The sequence below is a fragment of the Cupressus sempervirens genome, chromosome 9, assembly GCF_028749045.1.
Source record: "Cupressus sempervirens isolate cs-2001-9-10 chromosome 9, ASM2874904v1, whole genome shotgun sequence".
Taxonomy (NCBI): domain Eukaryota; kingdom Viridiplantae; phylum Streptophyta; class Pinopsida; order Cupressales; family Cupressaceae; genus Cupressus; species Cupressus sempervirens.
This window is the reverse complement of record NC_143126.1, coordinates 427675869-427700759: the sequence shown is the minus strand read 5'-3', so window position 1 is coordinate 427700759 and position 24891 is coordinate 427675869. Positions and strand designations below refer to the sequence as shown.

The 24891-nt window shown below is 33.4% G+C and overlaps 1 pseudogene; it reads right to left on the bottom strand.

The window, feature by feature from the left end:
* Positions 1-6219: 6219 nt before the first annotated feature.
* LOC149539119 (exocyst complex component EXO70B1-like) lies at positions 6220-19199 on the bottom strand (annotated as a pseudogene).
* Positions 19200-24891: the final 5692 nt, after the last annotated feature.

Below are 24891 nucleotides of genomic sequence, written 5' to 3'. Positions count from 1 at the left end.
AGTCTATGAACCCTAGAATGAAATACAAAAGGATTTATCTCATTTTAGTCAATTGGGTCAAAGTTATAACAAGTTAAACAAGGCCTCCTAGAATTTAGAACAATTTACATCAGCACAACAACAATAAATGACCAACTTTGTGGGACTCAAAATCTAGACAAAACATGTCAAAAAAACTTGAAATATGAAACAATTATTATAAGGTATGTATAGTAAACACTCCAAAAGAGGTGAGTCATGAAACATTACTGGGTGTAAGATATTCAATTGCAAAAAAGGCCTCCTATCGCTATTTGACACTTAGGCAAAAATGCAGATTTGGACATTGCTTAAAATGGAGCTTAATGAAATGGCTTAGGATGGAAATTTATCTTTATGGAAAAATTAGATCTATTTAATTCAAGATGTTAGAGACATTGAACACCTCTTAGGCCTCAAATGGACAACTAGGTACACATGCATCAAAAAGTGCTTATAGGGCTTGATTTTTAGGATGGTACTCAAAATTAGGGTTTCAATTTTGAGTTCCAATAGTGGCTCTATCTGGGCATGCATGTCCCTTGTAGGAATGGAAAGGATTCAAATCTCTAGAAGAAGTAAACTATGCACCTAATAGCGAAGACTTCTCAAACAAGTTTGTTGAAAGCAAAAAAATCTACTCCTAAACTGTACAAACGATGGCCCTAGGCCACCGAACTTCAACAAAACTTTTTAACTCTGTCATAAATCTTATTTGATCTAAATTGTCATGAGGTAAGATGGAAATATTTCTTCTATCAATTTTACCATGCATATTAACATTATGAATCAACTCACTTGGAAAAATTGAATCTACACCTTCACTTTCATAACACATATAAAAACTAGATTCATTATCTATATATTGCTCATTATGAAAGTTTTGATCAGCATGCTTATTGATATCAAACTCAAACTGAAATTCTTTTTGAATGAATGAATCATGCATGATATCACTCTTGAATATGAATTCTTCATACTCAACTTGGGGAAAAAGATCACACATACCTTGAAATTATGTATCATTATGTATAACCGGATGGTACTTGAATGAGAAATTAGACTTGTACTCACAAATATCATCAATGTCAAAATTTGAAACTAATCCAAAGTCCTCCCATGACTCTTTGTAATAAAAAAATGGATTAGTTATCACATTAGAATATTCATGATAAAACTTGCTACAAGGTGCATGCTGATTTTCAATAACAACTTTGTCAAACACCTTGTTATCAATGTCATAAGATGCAACCTCATCATGATAATCATTGTCATATCTTGAAGAAGAACAATCTAACCTCTTATAGTAGTAAGACAACATATCATCATTAAACTCATCCTCAACTAAATCTGAAACTTCCATGTCTTCTTCAAACAATGGATTGATAACTCCATGCAAGAATCCTCTTTAAACATTGTGACAAAAGATGGGCTGATAATCATCAAAATCTTCATCATATAAACTATTAGTACACACTTTACACTCACTACCCATTTCATCTTCATGGAGACTCTCAACATATGAAGAAAAATTAGAACTAGATGAAGACTCACTATCTATTTCTTCTACCAAGCATATAGTATCCATAATTACATTCTCTTCATTATCTTGTTTAGGATAACCATTATGAATAGACCATGATTAATTCCTAAACCCATCACTACATGTTGTAGCTTTATTGTCTAATGTAAAAACACTTGACAACCCTTCCTTGAGATCTTCATATTCAAATTCAATAGCATCAATTGGATTCACCATTTCTTTATCTTCATACCTCAAGAGGAAAAATCAATCTCAAATTATTCATCAACTAATTGATTTGTAGAATGCAAAAAATGAGATGAATTTTCACTTTTAGATTTAGAAAAAGAATTCAGACTTTTACTTGAATAAGAGTACTTACTTCTATTATTTCTTTCTTCTTCCCAATTCACATTAATTCGTATGAAGATGAACATGTATTATCATTGTCCTCTCCTTAACTCAAGTAACAAATCTCATCATTGTTTTCAAATGATGCTTCTTCATAATACATCATATCAACAACTTTACCTTCATCACTTGAAAGATCAATTTCAACTTCTTTATCCTCATACTGAGATGAACATCCCTCAACTTCATGATCAGTTATGTTTTCAACATAAAGAAAATCATCAATAGGAGAAGAAATAATTGAATTTATATCTTGCATATCTAACTAATCAAGTGAACTAATTATGTCATTTGCTATTACAATATTACTAACATGTGCATTCAATTCATCAAGAATAGACTTAGCTCCTTTTTGCAACAAAGAGACTTCATGATCACATGTTTTAACTTTTGAATCTTCAAAAAAATTATCTACCCTAGTAGGGGTACCTACTTGCTGACTATAATTTGAACACTCTACATGACATTTATTTTTATTTGAACCTCATCTTGCAAGCAAACATTTCTAGAGAAATGACTCCTAGTCAAGACATATTTTATATTGTTTTCAATCTCTATCACTATCATGAATTCCTGATGCAAAGTCTTAGGTCCTTTGTCTCTTAATAGATAACTCATCTTCTTATCAAATGTGTCAAGATAAACCACTAAACACATTTGATCATTTGGCTTACCATTTTCAGGAATCTCATTTACAACTTTGCAAATCTAGTATTGAATTTGGGAACTAATTCATCACTCTTGATTTGAATCTTCAAGAACTTATTAAAATAATCAGAGATGCTTACTCTTTCCCTAAATTTCTTCATGAAGGCTAAATTCATTTCATCCCAAGATAAAATAGAACATGCTAATAGAAAGGAAAACCAATCTCTAGCATCACCTTCCAAAGTTTGAACAAACAACTTCATATGCATGTATTGATGAACAATTTTGAAATCATCAATCAAATTAATGAACATCTAAACATGATGATTGGCTGAATTTTCATGGTTCCCACCAAACTTAGGCAAACACTTTCTAAGATTACATGGCATAGGATTTGGCAAACCATGAATGCCATCAAAAATTAATGGCATGTATCTCTTAGCAAAAACATATCTACAAACATCAGTAACCAGTTGCATACTTGATGAAAGGAGACTTGTCATTCTTCAAAGCCTTGACACTCATTAACAATAATTTTGATTTGTAATTTTGTAGTAGGCTTATAACCTTCTACCAAATGAATCTCTTCAAACACCTCATGAAACTTTATAAAACAAGCTAAAGCTTATTACAATGAAGTGTATAAAACTTATCACACTATTCTCCTCCTCCTAGTGCTAAAAGTAACTTGATGGAGAACACATATGTGTACCACTTTATTTCATGACAAGAACAACATCATGAAAAGTAAAATATCTCAAGTGTTGAATCTAAAACCACTAATCTTCTAGTTTAGCACTGGTGCTAACATACACTTCCTCATAGTGCATATGAAACCATTATAGAGCTGCCACCTCCTTGAAGAGGAAAATTAAATCACAGCAATGATTTATCCTTGAAATTATTCTACTTACAATAGATACACACAACACACAACACCATAAATCCAATATACACCTCTCTTTTCCAAAAAACTAGATTTTCCCACAAATATTAAAAGCCTTTGATATTGAAATAAACCATGTATTGTTACAAAGATTTAGACTAAATTCACCACTCACACTTAGTGAGAAAAGGTTTGAAACAATTTACCACTTGTAAATTCTAAACCAGACTTTCAATATAGGAGAAACTTGGAGATCATTAACACCTTGAAAAGAGAATACAATTCATAACTTATTATGACTCTAAATTTACAGCAACACCTTGAAAACCAAAACTAGTTGAATTGATTGAAGATAAAACTTAGTAATAATACAATTTGTATTCAATCCTTCAAGCTAATTTTTTCCATAACAAATTATCACTAGGGTGCATGACGTTTGAGTAAGAAAATTGGAAGAAACATCAGAAAACTTACTGCTACAACTTTTTTCATGCACTTCTCCTACCATATTGAATCCCCTTTTCTCAAATTCTCAAGGTTTGTCTACTATTTAGATTCAATACAGTCCCTAGTAGAGTTGTCATTTTTTTGGCTCCTGATTTAATAGATTTTTAAGGAAAAAAAAGAAAATAGACCAATACATCTAAAGCTGGCAAATTCCTATGATGGATGCACTTGATTACTAATCTTGGGCCGACTGTAAGGCATAACTCCTTCTTCTACTTTAGGCTCTACAAAACCTAGGAAGGTATACCTTGAGGTTCTAATACCTAACTAGTATTAGTGCAAATAAACATAAACCTAAACCTATTAATAGCAAATGAAACCCTTATAATCTTCTTACACTAATGCAATAAAATAGGAATGGAATAGCCACAAATCATAATCTATGAACCCATAAGCTAAGTGAGGGTTAATTCATTTTAACCCAGTACAAAACATGAAGAATTGAATTGATTTGATTTAAAAGATTGGTTCAAATGACCTTCATCTCATTTTGCATCTGATTTAGTGATTAGTGACTTATCTATTGCAACGTAAAGTCACTATCAGCAGGATGACCTAACTTGATTGCCTTTCAATTATGTTTATCAATTAAAATCCCCAAATTCCATTCTTACTAGCATCCCCTCCATACACCCAGAAACCCTATCAAATCATTGAAGCATTTACTTAACTCCTTGAACTAAAAGAAACAACATATTTGACACACAACTCATCCAAGCTATCTTATATTAAATGAACCGTATTCATTCAATCCCAAAGTTAATAGCATATGAAGAATTAAGAGACATAATAAGAGAAAAAAAATAATTCATTTTAAATCCCCTTTTGTATTCATCCTTGGAAAGATAGAATACATTAAATGGAAACATTAAATGAAACTTAGGATATATCACATGATCTATCATCTATTTTCATTATCTTAGAGAAACAATACTTGAAATAAAACTAGAAACCTACACAAGAATGGATGTGTGGCCTTCACTACTAGAGCTCTACTAAATAGAAAGGAAGGAAAATCAACCAACCTAGTCTCATAGTGAAAAATTAGAACCCTACTGGTTTCACAAAGAAAACTGTCAACAACCTTACAATGGAAGAGAGAAAGAAAGATATAGAAGGAATGGATTCCTAGATCTGCTTTGTAACCACCATGTGTCCACTTGGAAAACTTCCCCAAGAAGTTAAAAATAATCTCTCTAATCTCTCCCAACAACTGGTAAATCAAATCTTCACTCATTTTTCCTCCTAAAAGCATAAAACATCTCAAATATTTGATTGAAAACATAACTAGTTTTGATGCCAAATCTGAGATCAAGGCAAAAGGAAAAAAATTAGTCAAAAGACCTCTAGAGTTAAGATAAAAATTTTAGAATCATTCTTATCCACATTCAAGCTTCAACATACTTTCATATCTATCCTCCAACTAATTTTGATGCTCAATGATGAATTCTACCCCATTCTGCTAAGAATGCCCTAGAAAATACAAATCTACTTATAAAATATACCACTGAATACCTGTGCAAATTTTGACCCCAATTCTGGAAAAGTCATCTCCTCCTGGTTCCAATGGTATATTATACTATATATTTAGGACGAAAATGATGCCTCTAATGCTGATTTGAAATTTTAGGTCCTGAGCCATGAACTATCATTAAAATTTGAAAAATAAAAACTATATAGTTAAAACTATATAATATATATCATTCAAATTAAAATATTTTGAATTGTCAAAATGCATGATTAGACTTGAAGATCTATGATTTTAATCTTTATTCATTTTAATCCTCTCCTTTGGTTGTCACTTGTCATTTCATCATTTGTTAACTCTCCCAGTTGAGCCCCAAAATTCTTGCTAGTTTTTGAATTTTTTGAGAGGTCGCCATGTTTCTACTAGAAAAACCCTCCCATTTTCTAGTGGTGACATGGCAACCAATAGAATCTAGCATCTTTTTCAGTTAGTGTTCTATGTCCAGTCAAAATCATTAACCTTGCTTCCACTTGGCCACGATGGGCCCCTCCCCAACTTCTGCCTTCAAAAGGTGGTGTCTTTCAGGACACTAAGTGTATTGCAAGGAATAGTATTTAAACATTTAAATTTCTCTCTATGGCATGCATATGTGATAAATTTTTTTCATTATTTTTTGTGCCTACTTATCCCTGCATTTTAGTCTTTTCTTCCCTTTGGCCTCTATCACTACATTATTTCTATGGTTAGCTCTATTCCTTGCTATATATAACCTTCTAAGAACACCCCAAAATGACCCATAAAGGATTGATAAGATGATAGAAGTTTCTTAGTAATTGAAATACACAACTCCTCCCAAAACTGAGGATCAAGGACTATCCAGTTTGTTTGAGTCTTATAAACCTCTTCAAAGATAGTATTGAATCTCTTGAACCTCTCTTTTAGTGCCCCCTTTGACTCACTCATAGAATATGTGCTAGTCAATTGTATCCCTTCATCTTTGAAGCAAGAAAAAACCTTGTTATAGGTAGCTTTCTGATAATATGTTGCATATTTCTTGACCTGACCACTATGTTTCTTGACCAAACCATCACCCAAATATGTTATGAGCTTATATATAGTAGAAATTATTCATCAAGAAAATATGGGTGAGGGTAGAGTCCTTGTACAACTTGGACTTTTCATCAAGGTTATGTTTTAGAAGCTCTCGAATTAAAAATAACTACAAAGCCATGGGAGATAGATTCATGGTTGTTGCATCCTTATTATATTAATATTTCTATAAAACTCTTAAGCCTCCTATTAGCCCCTTATTATCTACTCTAACCTCAACCAAAAAGGAATTACTAGAAGGACTATTGGTCTGTTCTTTTTTATAATAAAAAAGTGATTTCATGTATCCATGTAATCAAATAGAAACTTAATGTAATTCTTAACGTAATGAGTCATAGGATGAATTGAACATCCAGGGATTAGTCTTTTGGAAGTCTCCCATTGAATTACATTAGTAAACTCCTTAAATGTAGATCAGGGTACCTCACCTAATTTTACCAGAATTCCTAAGGCTTCTTCCCCAATGGCTTTCTCATCACAAAAAATATAATTAATATCAAGCACCATATCATAGAGGGTCTCATACATGTCTAGAATCTGAAAGAGTTTTTTAGGTGATAGTTGGCTTAGAGCCAGAACCTCATTGAAACTCAAAAGTTGCATCATTGGAGCTCTACATGTCTCAGAATGAAAAAAATCTCTGGCAAAAGAATACATATCTTTGAATATCTGATTACATATCTTTTTCTCTAGGAAACAAAACTCTAACTATAATTTTGATTGTTTGAACCCACTTCTTTATTTTATCCTCTAATTGATCCCACCAAATTTTTTGAATGTCCTCAATGCTCGGCTTCTCGACACCTATGTTAATTAAGCCTTCATCTAGAATGGTATACCTAGCATTAGAATAGATCTGGTAACACTCCTACTCATGATTACTAGTTTTGATCAAAGTAGTCAAGCCCTAGAGTGGGTTTGGCTAAAAAAATTTCTCAAACTAAAACACCTCGCAATTAAAACTAGCATATTTAACCTATTACACTAATATTATCAGTCAAAATATATCGATTGTCAAAGTTTCCCTCTTAGAACTACCTATAATACAACATGCTAGAAAACCATAAAACCCATTTGGATTTGGCTTTGAAAATAGGTCAAACTAACACTTGTGGAGATGAAAACTAGGGTGTTGGTTCATTTTCATGAAGACAATATAAATATGTGATTAGGGCTCATGAAAAATAGTAGGGTGAGAATGGCAAGCGGTCAAAGTGGGTTACTCAAAATTTGTAGAATTGAAACACTACCAAAAAAGCATTTTTTGCAAATGGAATGGACCTAGGAAAGTGTATAGATGGATTTGTCAAAACTTGTAGATCGACACACTTAAAGAATTTTCAAAGTAGAATGCAATGGTATCATCCATTCAATCTTATCTATCATGGATTTTGAGTTATGACATCCCAAATAGGGGTACTAACTAATCTACATTTACGGACACTAGTAAAAAGCTATAAATTACATTTAGAATCATGTTTGAATACTGATCAAACAGATTTGTCATAAGCTCAAAATTGAAACATAGAAGGTCTTCGACCCTAAAATGTAATGCAAAAGGATTTATCTCATTTTGGTCAACTAGGCCAAAGGTATAACAAGTCAAACAAGGCCTCCCAAAATTTATAACAATTTGCATAAGCATGACAACAATAAATGATCAAATTTGAGGGTCTCAAAACCTAGTCAAAACATATCAAAATGATTCAAAATTTGAAACATAGGTTCTCTAGTATGGATATTAAACACACCAAAAGTGGTGAGTCATGAAATGTTTTTGGGCATGAGATATTTAATTACAAACAAGGCCTCTTGTCGTTGTTTGACACTTAGGCAAAAATTTAGATTTGGAGATTGCTCAAAATGAAACTTCACTGAATCTTTATGGAACACATAGACATACTAAATGCAAGGTGCTAGAAGCATTAAACACCTCTTAGGCCTCAAATGGATAGCTAGGTGCACATGATTCAAAAAGTTCTTATAGGGCTTGATTTTTAGGATGGTACTCAAAAGTAGGGCTTCAATTTTAAGTCCCAACATCCTCGACACCATCACTACAAATTCACAAAGGTATTTATTGTGTATTGAGTGATGTAGTTTGAATTTTCACAAACCTAGTTTATGAAATGTTGTGTAGTTATTTAGCAACCAAGGTTGTAGAGGAAAAGGAAGTTTTGAATGTAAAATTGATAAGAAATAAAATTAAACAACCTAATTTAGATCTATTCCAAACATAGCTTATAAACAAGATCCATCTGGTGTGTTGTCAATGATGCCACCACAAGCCTTAATGATTCAAGATGTTAGATGTTGCAATACATGTAAAGTTGGAAGCATAGGAGAGATGAAACATAGGGAGACATGTAGGAAATTATGTGAAAATGGAGTGTTGAAGGAAGAATTCAAAACTATTGAGAAGAAAGGTTAACTCATGCCCTAGATTTCCCTAACATCTTCAAGATACAATGGATAAATATAGATTTGAGTAGGATACATGACAATTTTGTATGGTTAGAGACTAGATTGGTGAGAATGACCAACAAAATTGTGCATAGAGTTATAGGGTATCCAACCCTAGATCAACCCAGGACAATGAGAAGTGAAGAAAAAAGAGGTAATTGAAAGGAATATAGGGGCTATATAGAATAAATGAGGGATGACAATAGATATAATCATAGATCCCTTAATTGTTTTTGGAGTGAGATTATAACACATAAGTTCTATCAACCTAGTAGGCTTAACAATGTACCATGTATTGCATTGGACATGAGATACAAGATAGTGAAGAAAGATCATAGTTATGATCTTTCCAAGTTGTAGTTACAACAATTGACTAAGAATTTGGGAGCCATAAGGAAGATCGAAAGTGCATAATTCAAATTTGGATATATTCTTGTGTGTATATTCTTTTATGTACAAAATACATTTCCCACTTTTGGTAAAGTTGCATGGAAGGTAAAAAACCCTATTGTAGTGGAAATAGGTGAATTCATTGAGTAGCTATGTGATAATTTTGAGTCAGTCATGACAAACTACTTTTAATACTTCAAGTAGAAAATGAAGAAAAAATTGAGGATACCAGTTTCACTAGTGGAGAAACATTTAATAATGTTTGCTTCCTAGCTGACACTAATCATACATGTGTTTAGGAAGTAGTTGTTAGAGTTAGATGGTTAAGACCATTGGGATATGAAATCAACATTACTTGTAGAAGAGGTGAACAAGGAGGCTATAACTTTTGGGAACTACAATGTGGCTTAGTCAAAAATCACAATGGACTTAAAGATTACCTTAGTCATTAGGAAGAAGAATAAGATGGTAAAGAAACTAAAAGAGAACTTTGGTGAAGGGGAAGAATAAGAAGAAGAAGAAGAAGAGATTGCACATATCCAAGCACCACTTCCTATCACCCAAGGTCAAGGAGAGGACCAAAAAGAAGAGGAAGTAGAAATTGTATAAGGTACCGAGAGAGAAGAATCTAGTGAAGCACCTACAACTACTAGAAAGAAAAAAAGAAAAGCTAAAGCACCAGTAGTAAACTAAAGCCACTACACAAAAGGCTAAGGAAGTACCCAAGCCAAAGGAGAAGAGAAGTAGTCAAGGTAATAAGGTTGAAGAATCTTAGAAGAGAACAAGGAGAAAATATGTTGCTTAAGCTGAATCTAATGAAGAGAAGACTGAATTTGATGACAATGACTAGTTTCAAGTGGTGATTCATAGTTCTTCTTCAGATTTAGATAATCTATGTGAGAATAATAGAAATAATGCTGATTTTGTTGAGAATGAATTGAAAAAGATAATCAAAGATGAAGATTGTAAATAGAGATTATTGAGAATATACAAGTATGACCAATATGCCTTAATCATTATTTTGTCAATGATGTCAAACTTGCTATTTTCTAATAAGATAACTACTTATAAGATTTAATTACTGTCACTTAGTTTATTGATGAAGAGGGTTTGATCAAAAGGTGTAACAAAAGAACCTAGAGGAAAGGTTGAGTTATGATTTTTTAATGAAGTATAAGAATCAATTAAAACAATGATGACATGATGTACTGATAATCTACTTAAGGTTACAAAGGCTAGTTACACTAGGAAATTTTAGAAGAAAAAATTTACACAAAGTTTTTTCTACCAAGCTTGACCTAGTGGGTAGTAGGTGTGAAGCAAATTCAGTGCAATATGAGTAGAAAATTAATTGAAATAGAGTAAAAGTTCATTTTTAGTGTATGCTGAGAAAAATAGTGGATGTCGAGTAAAGTTTAGTTGATGTCAAGCAGTAGTAAACTTTAGTTTGTGCCAAGTAATTTCATAGAGAATGTTCAGAAACATAGTATGTGCCAAGCATTAGAAGCAAGATAATGCTAAGTTGTTGCATTATTTCAAAGAGCGTGAATTTGATGAATCTAAGCTAACAAGTCTATTTTCTTAGTATGTGAACTAGGTGAAAGATAAGGATGATGAGTTGGTGCCACAGACTTCAAGGTAAACCATTTTGAGGTGAATTCAAAGAGGATTCTAGGAGAAGTTTGTAGAAGAGATATAGAATGTGGGATAGATATATTGTATCCTACCTAATCCATCCTAACTGTAAATTGCATGATGGAGAATGAGAAACAAAAATATCTTAATTTTCTATTTATAGGAATGGATAGTTAGAAACAAAGAAAGTTAAGTGCAAGCAAAGTTTTTGCTTCATCAAGTGAGCTAAGAGAAGAATCTGCATTGACATGATAAGAAATAAGGCTTAAGGAGATGAATGCTTGAAGGATGAACAAACTATTAGAGCTGAAAAGTATGAAGGCCAAGTAGAAACGAGGACTCAATAGTGATATGTAATTTGCAAATGAACTTGTAAATTGTATCAGATCAAGCCTTATTGTTACTCTCTAACAATTGTATCAGTCTAGGGTAAATCCTTTGGATTAAGGTTGGCCTAACAATTATTTGCAAATTCTTTAACTGGGTGAGATTTCAAGTGAATGGTCTAAAGTCCTCTAACATGGCTCACTCCTGATAGAGTGATTGAAATCCTTTAATAGGGTCGCATTTAATAGTGTGTATGTAACCTTTATCAGGGTTTTCCTTTCACAAGGCATCACTTTAGAAGAGTGAAAAAAAGAGTAGCATGTTATTGGTGGTTTTACCCAAATTTGATTTCCACATAAATCATGTCAAGTGCATTAATGAATCAATTATGTTTCATGTTTACATTTCTACAAGTTGATTTGATAGTAACCTACAATTTTGAATAATCTTATGGATTAATGTATGATGAATAACATTTAATGCATTCACTAACCTGTGAAGAGTTTTAGTTATATATCTGGACCTTGGATAACTAATTCACCCCCCACCCCTGTCAGTTATTCTAAAAGTATTCAAACAATTGGTATCAGAGCCATCTACTTAAGAGGATTAGTTTGAAGATACTAGAAGCACAAAGATCAAGATATCAAAAAGAGAAATACCAAATATCAACAAAGATAACTTTTTTGTATTGGAAAGTTTGATGAAGTTACCCCTTGGAGGACTTCGCGATCATGTACAATCTACCATTACCACTAAGCATGTTGAACCCATTGGAGCACCAACTACTGAGGATATGAGAAACATGAAATAAAATGTGAGGTCTTGCCTCGACCCATCCTAGCATCGATGATATATTATTATTTTGTTACTCATGACTTGATATGTCAGAACATTATTTGATGCATTAAACATTATTATGCTATTTTATGATGTGTGATGCTTTGCTTTCAGATATTTGACCTTGTCATTTAATGCTTTATGAACATGTACGATGATGAAGTAAATGAATGCAAAACTAACACTTTGATTATGCAATTTGAATAGTAAAAAATATGAGTAGAATTAGATAAACAATTGATTATTAGAAAAATGGATTTTTTAATCTACAAGATTTTCTCTAATACATAAATTACATAATGCATGTGATTTCTTGAACCTACTGATTTGTGCAATGAGTGTGCAAGAAATTTGGCCAGGATATGATTTGTGCAATGATTTGTTAAATTGTGTTATCTTTGTATTGTAATTCTTTAAAGGTTTTTATTTGGTCTTACTATTCTCCTAGCTTTTAATTATTCCTATTAAGTCTTTAAGGCCTAAAAGAATTAAATTTAAGTACCCTAGGGGTAAGGGTATGGGTGGGGAGTACTTTCCACCCCCTTAGCCTCTTTGTTTGACTTTTAGGCTCACTCAAAAACCCTATTTTTGATTGATTGTGAAAATTGATTGTCTCCTACTTGAGTTGGTGACTCAAACTTCATCTTGAGGTTACTTGAAGTCTAGTTGAGTTAATGATCATACTTAGAGGCAATTTGAAGTAGTTATGCGGTTGTTACCCAATCTCTAGTTTTGGAGCAAGTTGGAAGATTGAAGGAAGAAAAAAGGAAAAGCTCTTCTCAACTTACCATCTTACCATAGCTTTTTGTGAAGTTAGGAGTTCTTCACTCTTTGAATTTGTTTTCTTTCATGTTGTTCATGATTGAATCATGCATAAGGCATTGTGTTGTTCTTTGTTTTTCTTGCTTGTGTGTTGGATTTTATTTCGAGGGATCTTAATTTGTCTTGATGTTGTTCTTATGCTTGTCTTGATGTTTTGTTTTGAGGGGTTTTTTCCATGGGGATTGTTTTAGCATTACTCACCCTTGGATAAGGAAGAAGTGGCCATGTATAGGGGAAGGGCCTTAGTTGGACGTCAATGGTGTAGAGTCTCCTCTCATGGTGAGAGGAGGGAAAGTGGATAGGGTGTATGGGCCCTTAATTGTCATCACATACCTTGTTTGATATTGTGAATTATTGATATGAAAAGGAATGAAAATCCTTGTGGTAATAGCCTTGAAAGGGCCTTGTGGAAGAACAAAATTTCTTGAAGTTTTAGCCTCGAAAGGGCTATGATATGCTATGGTGATTGACATCTCCCATTGAGAAAATGAAATTTCCCTTTACTGGTTTTTTATGATATTTCCAACCTCCAATCAGATCTTTAAGATCAAACAACCAATCTTTCAAAGATCCACCAATTTCTCAATAAACTCCAAATCGGGTATGCTGGAAATAGTGCCAAAAACTTCACAGCTTCACATATTATTAATAAATCTGAAAGTGGATATTTTTTAAAAAATTTGAGTAGCATAAAAGCCTATAAAATGATATTTCCATATCTGTATAACATGCACACAATAGCTCCCAAATGAAGGACAAAAAATAATGCTCATCGGGCTCCCAAAAATAGCACAAAATAGCCCGGAATCACCACAAAAACTTAATAATATATCACAGAAGTTTAATCAAATCCAAATACATATATTCAACTCTATTTTAATATTTAAAAGTTTGATATACAGAAGCAACCCAAACTGATATGAAATACTCAACTGGAAACACCAAACTCTTACAAAAAACACACCCAAAAATTCACAAATCTGCACTATTCAGCACAAAGGAAAACTCTGCATGAGCATGCACATGGAATGGCTTCAAAATCCCATCCTTAGCCTTTCTAGAAACCTAAAAACTCCCATTCTTGGGTCTCCCTGGAAACCTGCAAACTCCCGTTCTTGGGTCTCCTTCTCCATAGGTTTGGCAGCCTCTGAAGAATAACAAAGAAATGAGCAAAATCAAGTTCTGGAATGAGCCCAAAATGCCTCCAAACCCCTTAAAAGAGGGAATAACTCTAAATCACGTCCAAGAGGGGTTAATAAATCATATTTTAATAATAATTTTCATTTAGTAGTCCATTATCTTCCAAAGATTATCCCCTTTTTCTGAAACTTCACCTTTTTGGGCCTGCCCGCCTTAGTAAAGATTATTATTTTTAATTATTTGAAAAGGGGACATGAAAAGTCCTCCCCTTCCAAATATTGCTTGTCCTCAAGAAATAGCTAAACAATAAACCAATCAATCCACCTAGATCCCAAATGTAGTCATGAACTATACTATTGTCAATTGACACAGGCTTGTGCAATATCCTCTGCAATATAACCAAGAGGAATCCATAATCAAACTGACAATTACTGCTCAACCAAACTCCAAAGTCACAACTTCCATAGTTAGAAACCCATGAGACAAAAACTCTTAGAACATCAAAACCCAAGTAAAGTGGACAAATCAAATTGCCAACATAGTAAATACCATCAATGCATCTCACTGGCCTATACAGAATGTACAATCCAACTCTGCAACAATGGTGAATGCTCTCAAATGAAACTGTACCAAGTATCGAGAATCCACACACTATACAACTCCTGCAGTCAACACAACTCTGTAGATGACCAGCCACTATCTCATAACCATAACTCCCATGCACCCCTGATAGTGAAAAGCCATCACAAGATAAACAACAAAAAATGGAACCCAAACCAAATTTTCCTGCCATCAATTCCTCAACACAAGGATCAAATGCTAACTGATGTACATACCCTGCAATATAATGTTGATAAAAAAAACCAACCTCAGTCAATAGCTCACCATGAACAAGTGATACAACCCACTGTGACTAATCACCAGCTAAGTTAGGAGATGTCATAGCCAAAGGAGTAGAATCAATAACAACACCTGCTGAAGCATCACTCCAAAACTCCTGCTCTAAGTGATGTATTATCAAGCTGTCAACTGTAGAACCTATCGCCATATTGTGCCCATCACAACTCTTATCCCGAGGGGTCAAACTATCCCATAATTGATGATAAGCACTAGGAACCAAAGTACATCTCTGTATCATCATCTCATCAACATGGTCATCAAAGGTGAATTGATGAGCATACCTCACAATGTAATGTTGATAGAATGCGCCAATCTCAATCAGTGGCTCAAACTGTAATCCAGATGAAACTAACTGCAATTGATCATTAACCATGTTGGAACTGCCAACTACCTCTGAAGATATCACCAAGGGAGTAGTATTACTAGCAGGAACCATGCTAACTGCCAGCTCACCAACATCACACATGATCTTTAATACATCTCTAGTCTCCATGCCATCAGTACTAGAGGCCACCACCATGTCAGGCATACAAAAATCTTCTACAACACCCAACTCAACTGAACCTGACTCTAGTGGGAATGAACCTGATATGCCAATGTTAGTATCAAGGATGGATGCATCCCCATCTCCACTATCTCTAACAATTTCGGCCATGGACATCCTCATATCACCAAACACCATAGCTTGTGACTGTATAGAATCAGGTAAAGACTGTAGTCGCTCTAACTCCATGGTCACCTTAGCCAAATGAAACTGTGACTCCTTGAAAGCCAACTGTGTGCTCTCAAGAATCTCAAAAGTCACCTCAAGCTACTGAGTAAGCTCACTCACCTCATCTTCCTTGGCCAACAATGCATCATATGTTGTACTACCCCACTCCATAAGATAATCTCTGTCTGCTACCAACTACATATAATCTTGTCTTAGAATCTGGATATCCTCCCATAAAGAGTGGAACTCTGTCAAGGAAAGATAACTGCCTCCCTGCTCATCACTAGTAGGAGAACCCCATCCATAAACTGCTAACAATTGACGAGCAACATTGAAATTTTGGCAAGCAATAGCAATGTCTTGCTCACTAAATCTCAATTGATTAGACAGATGATGGCACTGGCTTGACTATCTCCTACAAACCTCCTCTGATGCACTGTCTAAAGGAGTATCCTCAAAGTTACTAGTCTCTATATTATTACCATCCATATCCTGTGAATCAACTCTAAATCTCATATCAACAAATGGAGTATCAAAAACTGTAGCACTGCTGTCCAACTCCTTTGTACCCAAGGAAACTAAGTCTTCAAAACTGTCCACTGCATCCTCCTAGATGTCATCAATGCCAATATGATCATGGGACTCATCTGTACACACTGCCAAATATGAAAGATCATCAACACATTCTAGCAAGTATGGTTGACTGGATATATGAACAAAGCCCAACACCGGTGTATAAAAACTAATACCAACATCGGACAAGCTGCTAGCACAAGAAAAGACAACACCATGCAATCTGCTAATCAAATCCATGATAGCACCCAAACAAACACTGCTACCAAAATGTGTTAAAGATCTCCAGTCAACTGAATCCCAAATGCCAATATAACAATCTCGAGTCCATATCTGTAAACTAGAATCAGCTGGTAACTCAAGCAAAATCCTCACTTGAGTAATATGACCAATACCAACTAACTCCACATACCTGTCATGATGAGATAATGTAGTCACAATACTATCTTCACTCACCTTCAGCTGGTGGGATAAATCATGTGAAGTACTACTAGCCTCAACCTCATGTGACAAAGCATCTAACTGTGCCTGGTACTCTCTCTCTAGAAAGTCATGAATGCTCAATGTTTTCTCATCTCTACCAGGTATCTCACCATCATGCACAACAACATCCTCATAATCATCATCCTTGAGGTCAAATCTATCTATCACTCTTTGACTAAAATCATCAAATGTAGTTACCTGATCATGACCTTGAGTAGTCATTCCATAATACCACCAATCATAGGCTGCATCTTCCAAGTGTAGACTTGCAATTTGAACAGCATCACTCTCCTTGATGGGGTTAACTGTGAAGAAGGTCTGTAATTTTTGTAGCCATGCTCTAGCTGAAATTTTATTTGTTCCATCAAAAGTAGGTGCTATAAACTTGCTTATTTTATTTTTGAGCTCTCTTCCACTTATGTCATGCTCCCTTTTGTACTATTTCTTGGGCATCAAAGTGTTCATCATATCCACATATTCTCTAAAAGGAACTAAACTATGAAAGTCATCATCTAAACTATTGTAAGTAGCTCTTAATGCAATCAAGTTACCTGTAACCTCTTCCATGGGATTAAGGGCTGGATTTGGCATTGGTGGCTCATCTGCATGCAGAAAAATAGTTTTTGTTGATTGAGAGGGTGTGAGTTTCAGATTTCTTGACTCCTCTGAAGTGCTCCCTTTCTTATTAATAGATGCAACTCCTTGCAATTTTTCTGTCAATATTGGCAAAGCCTCTCTAGTTTCTGCCAAACTATCCATTGTTTGCTTCTGAGTATTTTGGATGTCTTGGAATAATTTCTTTGCCATCTCATCTAGATTAGCCATACTTTTTCCTTCTTTGGATTTTATACTTTTACTTTCAACTGGAGGTTTCACCAAAAAAAATTTATTCTTTTCTCACTGTAAATATCTATTTTCTCTTTCACTTAGTTGCTTGCAACCATAAATTTTGACATGCAGCTGATTAGAAGCAACATGCAACCACCAAATTCACCAAGAACGAACATGAAAATGATTAGAAGTAGAATGCAACCATAAATTTTGACATCTAGCTGATTGGAAGCAACATGCAACCATAAATTATGACATGCAAGATTTGGGTAGTTATCAAAACTGACATGCAAGATCTGGGTAGTTGTCAAAACTGACATGTAAGATCTGGGTAGTGTCAAAAGTAACATGCAAGATCTAGGTAGTTGTCAAAACTAACATGCAAGATCTGGGTAGTTGTCAAAATTGACATGCAAGATCTGGGTAGTTGTCAAAACTGACATGCAAACTTCTACAAACCCTCAGGCTAGCAAGATCATGGCTTTGATACCACTAAAATGTCCCTTTACTGATTTTGTATGATATTTCCAACCTCTAATCATATCTTTAAGATCAAACAACCAATCTTTCAAAGATCCACCAATTTCTCAATAAACCCCAAATCGGGTATGCCAAAAATAGTGCCAAAAACTTCACAGCTTCACATATTATTAATAAATCTGAAAGTGGACATTTTTACAGAAATTTGAGCAGAATAATAGCCTATAAAATGATATTTCTAGATCTTTATAACATGCACACAATAGCTACCAAAAAAAGGACAAAAAACAATGCTCATCAAGCTCCCGAAAATAGCACAAAATAGCCCGGAATCACCACAAAAACTTAATAATATATCACAGAAGTATAATCACATCCAAATACATATATTCAACTCTATTTTAACATTTAAAATTCTGATATACACCAGCAACCCAAACTGATATGAAATACTCAACTGGAAACACCAAACTCTTACAAAAAACACACCCGAAAATTCACAAATCTGCACTGTTCAACATAAAGGCAAACTCTGCATGAGCATGCACATGGAATGGATTCAAAATCCCATCCTTAGCCTTCCTAGAAACCTAAAAACTCCCGTTCTTGGGTCTCCCTGGAAACCTGCAAACTCCTGTTCTTGGGTCTCCTTCTCCACAGGTTTGGCAGCCTCTCAAGAATAACAAAGAAATGAGCAAAATTAAGTTTTGGAATGAGCCCAAAATGCCTCCAAACCTCTTAAAAGGGGTCATAACCCTAACTCACGTCCAAGAGGGGTTAATAAAACATATTTTAATAGTAATTTTCATTTAGTAGTCCATTATCTTCCAAAGATTATTCCCTTTTTCCGAAACTTCACCTTTTTGGGCCTGCCCGCCTTAGTAAAGATTATTATTTTTAATTATTTGAAAAGGGGACATGACATAAAATCCACCTCCCCTCTAGTTAGGTTCTATGCTTGGACCTATTGTGTAAAACCGGGTTGGAAATGCATACTTGAATTGTTCATCTTTGTATGTTGTTTTACCTCCATGTTGGTTCTTGTCTTTTCCATGGTTCCTTTGATGCATTGAATATATTGGTAAAGATCTCTTGTGAAAGCCCTAGAAGAGAATTCAATTGAATTGTAACATTATGTAAAATTGTATTTTAAATTTGATGTATTTGGAAAAGATGTCAAGTTTTCTTACTGGTTCTTTCCCGATGGAGCCTTGAACTAGGTTGAATAATAGAGAGAGCAAAAGATTGTGAAAACCTTCCTACATTGCTCTTATGTGATTTCAAACTATGCATATGTATGTGAGAAATAGAGTAATAGATAATGTCTTCAAATTATGAATTCTCAAGTTTTCAATTATGTTAGGGAAAATAAATTTGATATGTTGAAGTTTCCAATCCGATGTTTTATGTATTAAGAGGCAATGAATATCCTACATTGTGGACAAAAAAGTTATCTCTCTCCTTGTTAAATTATATAATTGAAAAAATCAAATTTGATTAAGAATTATGCATCTCCTTGATTTCTAAATGAAAGGATCATATACCCTTGTTGTATGATGAATTATAAAACATATGTTATAAAAAGAATAATCTTATTCTCATCCTTGTATTAATATGCTTGTTAAAAGGAAACAATGTTGTTACTAAAGGAGAAATCACTCCTTGTATAACAAAGAAAATATAGAAAGAAGAACATATCAACACTTAGAAAAAAAATTGGCTTAAAAAAAAAATTTGCATCTCCAGGTCTAAAAACCTCTCTAGAAAATGTATGGGGAAAAAATTTAATTCCCCAGGTCATAGAGAATATTCTTTGAGTTATTCCCCTTTGAATTTCAACAAAGTCATTGTTAGACCCTTTAAATAATATAAAGAAAATAAATTCAAAAAAAAAAACCTAAATTCATATGTTAATGTTTTATCTATTCTCTCATCTCAACAATAAAACTTTTGGCATTAAAGTCATGTAGCTTAAGGCAAGGTACTTGCCTAGGTCATCATACCTATTTATATTATTACTATTATTACTCAAATAAAAATCTAAGCTACTCACTAAATTAATAACCCCCCCCCCCCCCCCCCCCCCCCCCGCCATTCTCTTACCATTTTCTTCTGTCCCTTAAGGGCTAGGCATGGGCAAGGGTACTGTTATCATCATGCCACTAATGGCACGTCATGTCACTTGAGGGAGCAGAGAGAGAGTCCTTTCAAAATCCAACTTAAATTTAAAAAAAAAAAAAATTAAACTTACCCCCTTTAATTCTTCTTCCCATGCGCATGCTCTACTCACACAAGGCAAGGGAGGGGATAGGTCTTCAATGCGTAGACCTTGGGCAGTGCTCTGTCCTTTGGAAGGTGGGGCTACACATGTGGACAGGCCACTTGGCCTAGGTGGGAGGGAGGGTAGGCCTTAGGTTAGTGAGAATAGTTAGCATGTAGGGTTGTTAAGTCAGTTTGTTATATAGTTTAATTAGTGTGTTAGTTGTTTAAGTTAGTATGTAATTGATTGTTTAGTTAGTATATGATATTGTTAAGTTAGTATGTTGATAGTTTAGGCTATTTTTTCTCATTAGTAGAAGTTGTCATAAATGGTTTAGATGGGGTTTAGCTTGTTAATTCTACATTAGTTAGATTAGATTAAAGTTTAAAGTTAGAAAGCTAGTTTAGTCTTATCCTTTAGCATTAGTATTAGCATGTTGTAGTTAGTTCTTATTAATTGAGTTTTAGTTTAAATGTTAGTTAGTGCTTTTTTTTAATGTATGTTTTATTAGAAATGTAATTAATTCTTTTAGTGTAGTATAATTTAAAGTGTAATTTATTTATCTTGTTAGTTAGTGGCAAAGTAGATTAATTTGGCATTATAATATTAATGCAGTATATGACGATTGATAATGTTATCCTAATTTTTCTTTATTATTTAGTTATATTTAGTTTTAAATTATATGGTTATTACATTAGAAATTTTCATTTCTAATAACTCATAGATTTAAATAAATTTGGATTAGAATTAAATTTTCCATGTTTAATTATAGTCGCAATGTTATATTAACTAGAAGATCTTTTATTTGAATATTTTGAAATAATTAGACTTATGATTGTCCAAATGACCCAATTATATTGTTACTTAATAATTTACTTAAGTAAAATTTTAATATCTAATGTTATCTGAATGATATAGATTCATAGCTCATTAACTTTTGTTTTGATAATACATATAAGTAACAATATGATAAATTCTTTTATAACTTGAGATTTGATTGTTAAATTAATTAATCAATTAAAGAATGGAAGCCATAATTTGATGATCTTTTCATACTCATTAATTTTAAAACTTGGATGGATGTCAGGACACTGTTATAAGAATGTAGATAGTATAATTGATAATAATATTTATCTTTATTGTATGTATATTAAAGGATAACTTAGATTTGTGATTAAGGTTTAGAACATAGTTAGCATGGGTTGGATAGTTAAAATTGATTGATCTTTTAGAGTTCTAAAATATCTTAATGATAGTATTCTAGAAATTGATAAGTTTTGTTTAGGGCAGTTTATGGATCAGGATGTAATTATCTTAGAACGAAGTTGAAAGGATTTAATTAATTAAATTAATCCTAAAGTAAATGATTAAATTGTAATGTTGATCAAGTTATTAAGTTAATGGGAGGGACTAGTTAATTGGTTCATTTTAAGGTTAGTGGTATTCGATCATAATTAAATTGATGCTAAACAAGTTATGTAATCAAGAGATAGATGTCATTTTAGTTAGTAGGTCATTTTGATGTACCAAATTAGTTGTGTGTTAATCTTTTGTCATCCTTAGGAGGTATATATAAGGAATTTTTAAAAACAAATTGATGGATTAGGACTTTAGTTAAATAGATTAGTCATTTAATTTAATTAATTGATTTACTAAGAAATTTTTAGTTCCCCCTAATAATCCCTTTAACGAAATGTTCAAACTAGTTGTAACCTTTTATATTGTTGGGAACTTGCATCTAGTTTCTAAGTACCTATGGGTATCTAAATTTAAAACTACTTGAACAATTAGTTCCATTATAGTTAACCATTTAAATCTTTTACGACCATGTTATCTTATTTAATCATAGTTCTTAATTTTTTTTATAAAAAAAAATTGTGTGTGTTTGGCCCTAGGTTTTGGGCATGATAGAAAAAAATGAGACAATGTTGGAGACTGCCTCTACCCTAAGTTATGTTGAATTTGATGATATGAAAGGTCTTGACAGTGCAAAGAAAATGTGGGATGCTCTAGCTACCATCTATGGAGGAGACACCAAAGTTCTTAGAGCCAAATTTGAAAGTCTCAGAGGTAAGTTTGATGAAATGAGAATGCAAGAAGGTGAAAATATTGCTCAATATGTTGCAAGGATAAAAGAAGTAGTTAATGCAATAAGAGGAGCTAACAGAAAACTAGATGATGATATTTCGTTAAGCAAAGTTTTAAGGACACTAGTACCTATTTATGTTTGTAGAGTCTCTACAATTCAAGAACTAAGATGTATACCAGGGAATGGTCTTTCACTTGAAGGACTAGTAGGTAGACTCATTTCTTTTGAGCTATCTAACTTTGATAATTACTAATGCACGAGCATCCAGAGGTATAAGGGCAATCCTGTGTCACCCAAAAAATGTACTTAGACTTAGTTTCTATTTCATGTGTTTTCATTTTTGGACACCCATTTGGGTCAAATAAAGGTTCCAAATCTCACAGTTCCATTATCAGTGTGCTAGAAAATCTTGAAAAAAATAGGGATATGTAATTGGGCCATCATTTCAATAAAATAGAAGGTGTGAATTGGCCAGATGAATGTAATTGTGATTTAGAGCATTCCAAAAAAAGAATCAGGTCAAAAGGCCCTATGGTTTGAAAGTTATTGCAGTTTTTTAGGTTTTGGAGACCTCCTAAGAATGCTTCAAAGTCAAGTTAGGGGCATTAAATGACCTTGAAAAGGGCCAAAAAATGGGGGATGAGAAAATCTTTTCCATAGGGCTATAGAGCACTTCGAGAGCTTTCCAAAAATGTAAATGGTTCATCAATCAGAGCTACGGCTCAAAAGTTATGCCTCCTGAAAGTTTGATTACCGTTTCTAAATTCTTCTAGATTTGTGCCGACTTCTAACGTAGCTTTTGGAACCTTCTATTTGGTCGGTGGATGCCTACTAGCACTTTCTAGAATTTATTCCAAGTCCTTAACCCTCCAGGGTCCATTTAAGGAGATTCCTAGCATTGTAAAAGGCAGTTCGGAGTGGAGTTTGAGAGGAGGTACTGAAAAGAGAAATTATCTCCACATTTATGCTATTGTAAGCCCTTAGGGCATGTTTTGAAGTTTATTTTCTTTTTACTGAATGTACTAGCTTATTTTTTAGTTAATACAATTTCCCTTTTCTGTTGAGTCCATTCTGTTCTTGGGTTGTGTCCCATCAATTACAAACCTAAGAGTATTGACTATACTTTTAAAGCCAAAGTGTTATTGAAAGAACTCGATGAGAAGAAGAAGAAGAAAAAGAAGAAATATGTATCCAATCATAGTGATACAAGTGAGGAAGGTGTTGAACTACTTGAAGCACTACTAGCAAGAAGATATCATAAAGGTAAAGGCAAGTTGAAAGGTAAGTTACCTATCATTTATTTCAATTGCAATGAAGTTGATCATATTGTTGCTAGATGTCCAGAGAAGAAAAATTATAGAGGTGCTGACAGATATAAAAGTAGAAGAGATAAAGATAGCAAGGACTATCAAGACAAAGGCCAAAAGTAATGATACGTTGGTGAAGAGGAAACATCTAATGAACATGATGATGAAGTGGTATATGTTGCAATAAAGGAAAAATTTGATGAAGATGAAACAACTGCACTTGTGACTTGTGTAAACAAGAATGATAGATGGATCATTGACAATGGATGTTCAAATCACATGACTGGAGACAAAAGTAAGTTCATTACACTAAATTGTTATGATGGAAATAGTGTAAGATTTATTAATGATGCACCATGTTTGATAAAAGGAAAAGGTTCAATCAAGCTCACAGATAAGATTTTATGTGATAATGCTCACTATCTTGAAGGACTTAACTAGAATTTATTGAGTGTGTCACAATTGAATAATTTGGGATGTAAGGTTGAATTTTAAAACAAGATTACTAAGATATATGACACAAATGGGAAACTGATTGGGAAAGGTGATTAGACTACAAGTAATCTATTTCATCTTGATATAGATGATGCTACTTGTCTAATTGCAAAATATGATGATCTATGGCTATGGCACAAAAGGTTATGTCATGTCAATTTTGATAACTTGGATAGTATCAGTAACATGAGAAAGGTTAAAGGATTGCCTAAGTTAAAGAAGCCTGATAATATAATTCATAAATAATGTCAGTTAGGGAAAAATGAAAAAGTCAAGTTTCAAGAGTAAAAATTATACCTCTAAAGGAATGCTAGAGATTGTTCATACTTACTTGTGTAGACTAATTGATGTGAAAAGCTACAAAGGAGATAAGTGCATTATGCTACTTGTTGATGACTATAGTAGGATGATGACAATTATGTTTCTAAAGCATAAATTTGATGCTTTTCAAATGTTTAAGTTATACTTAGATAGAGTTAAGAAGAAAATAGGTAAAAGCCTAAAGTTTTTGAGATCTAATAGAGGAGGAGAATTCACATCAAGTGAATTTGAGATGTTTTGTAATGACAAAGGA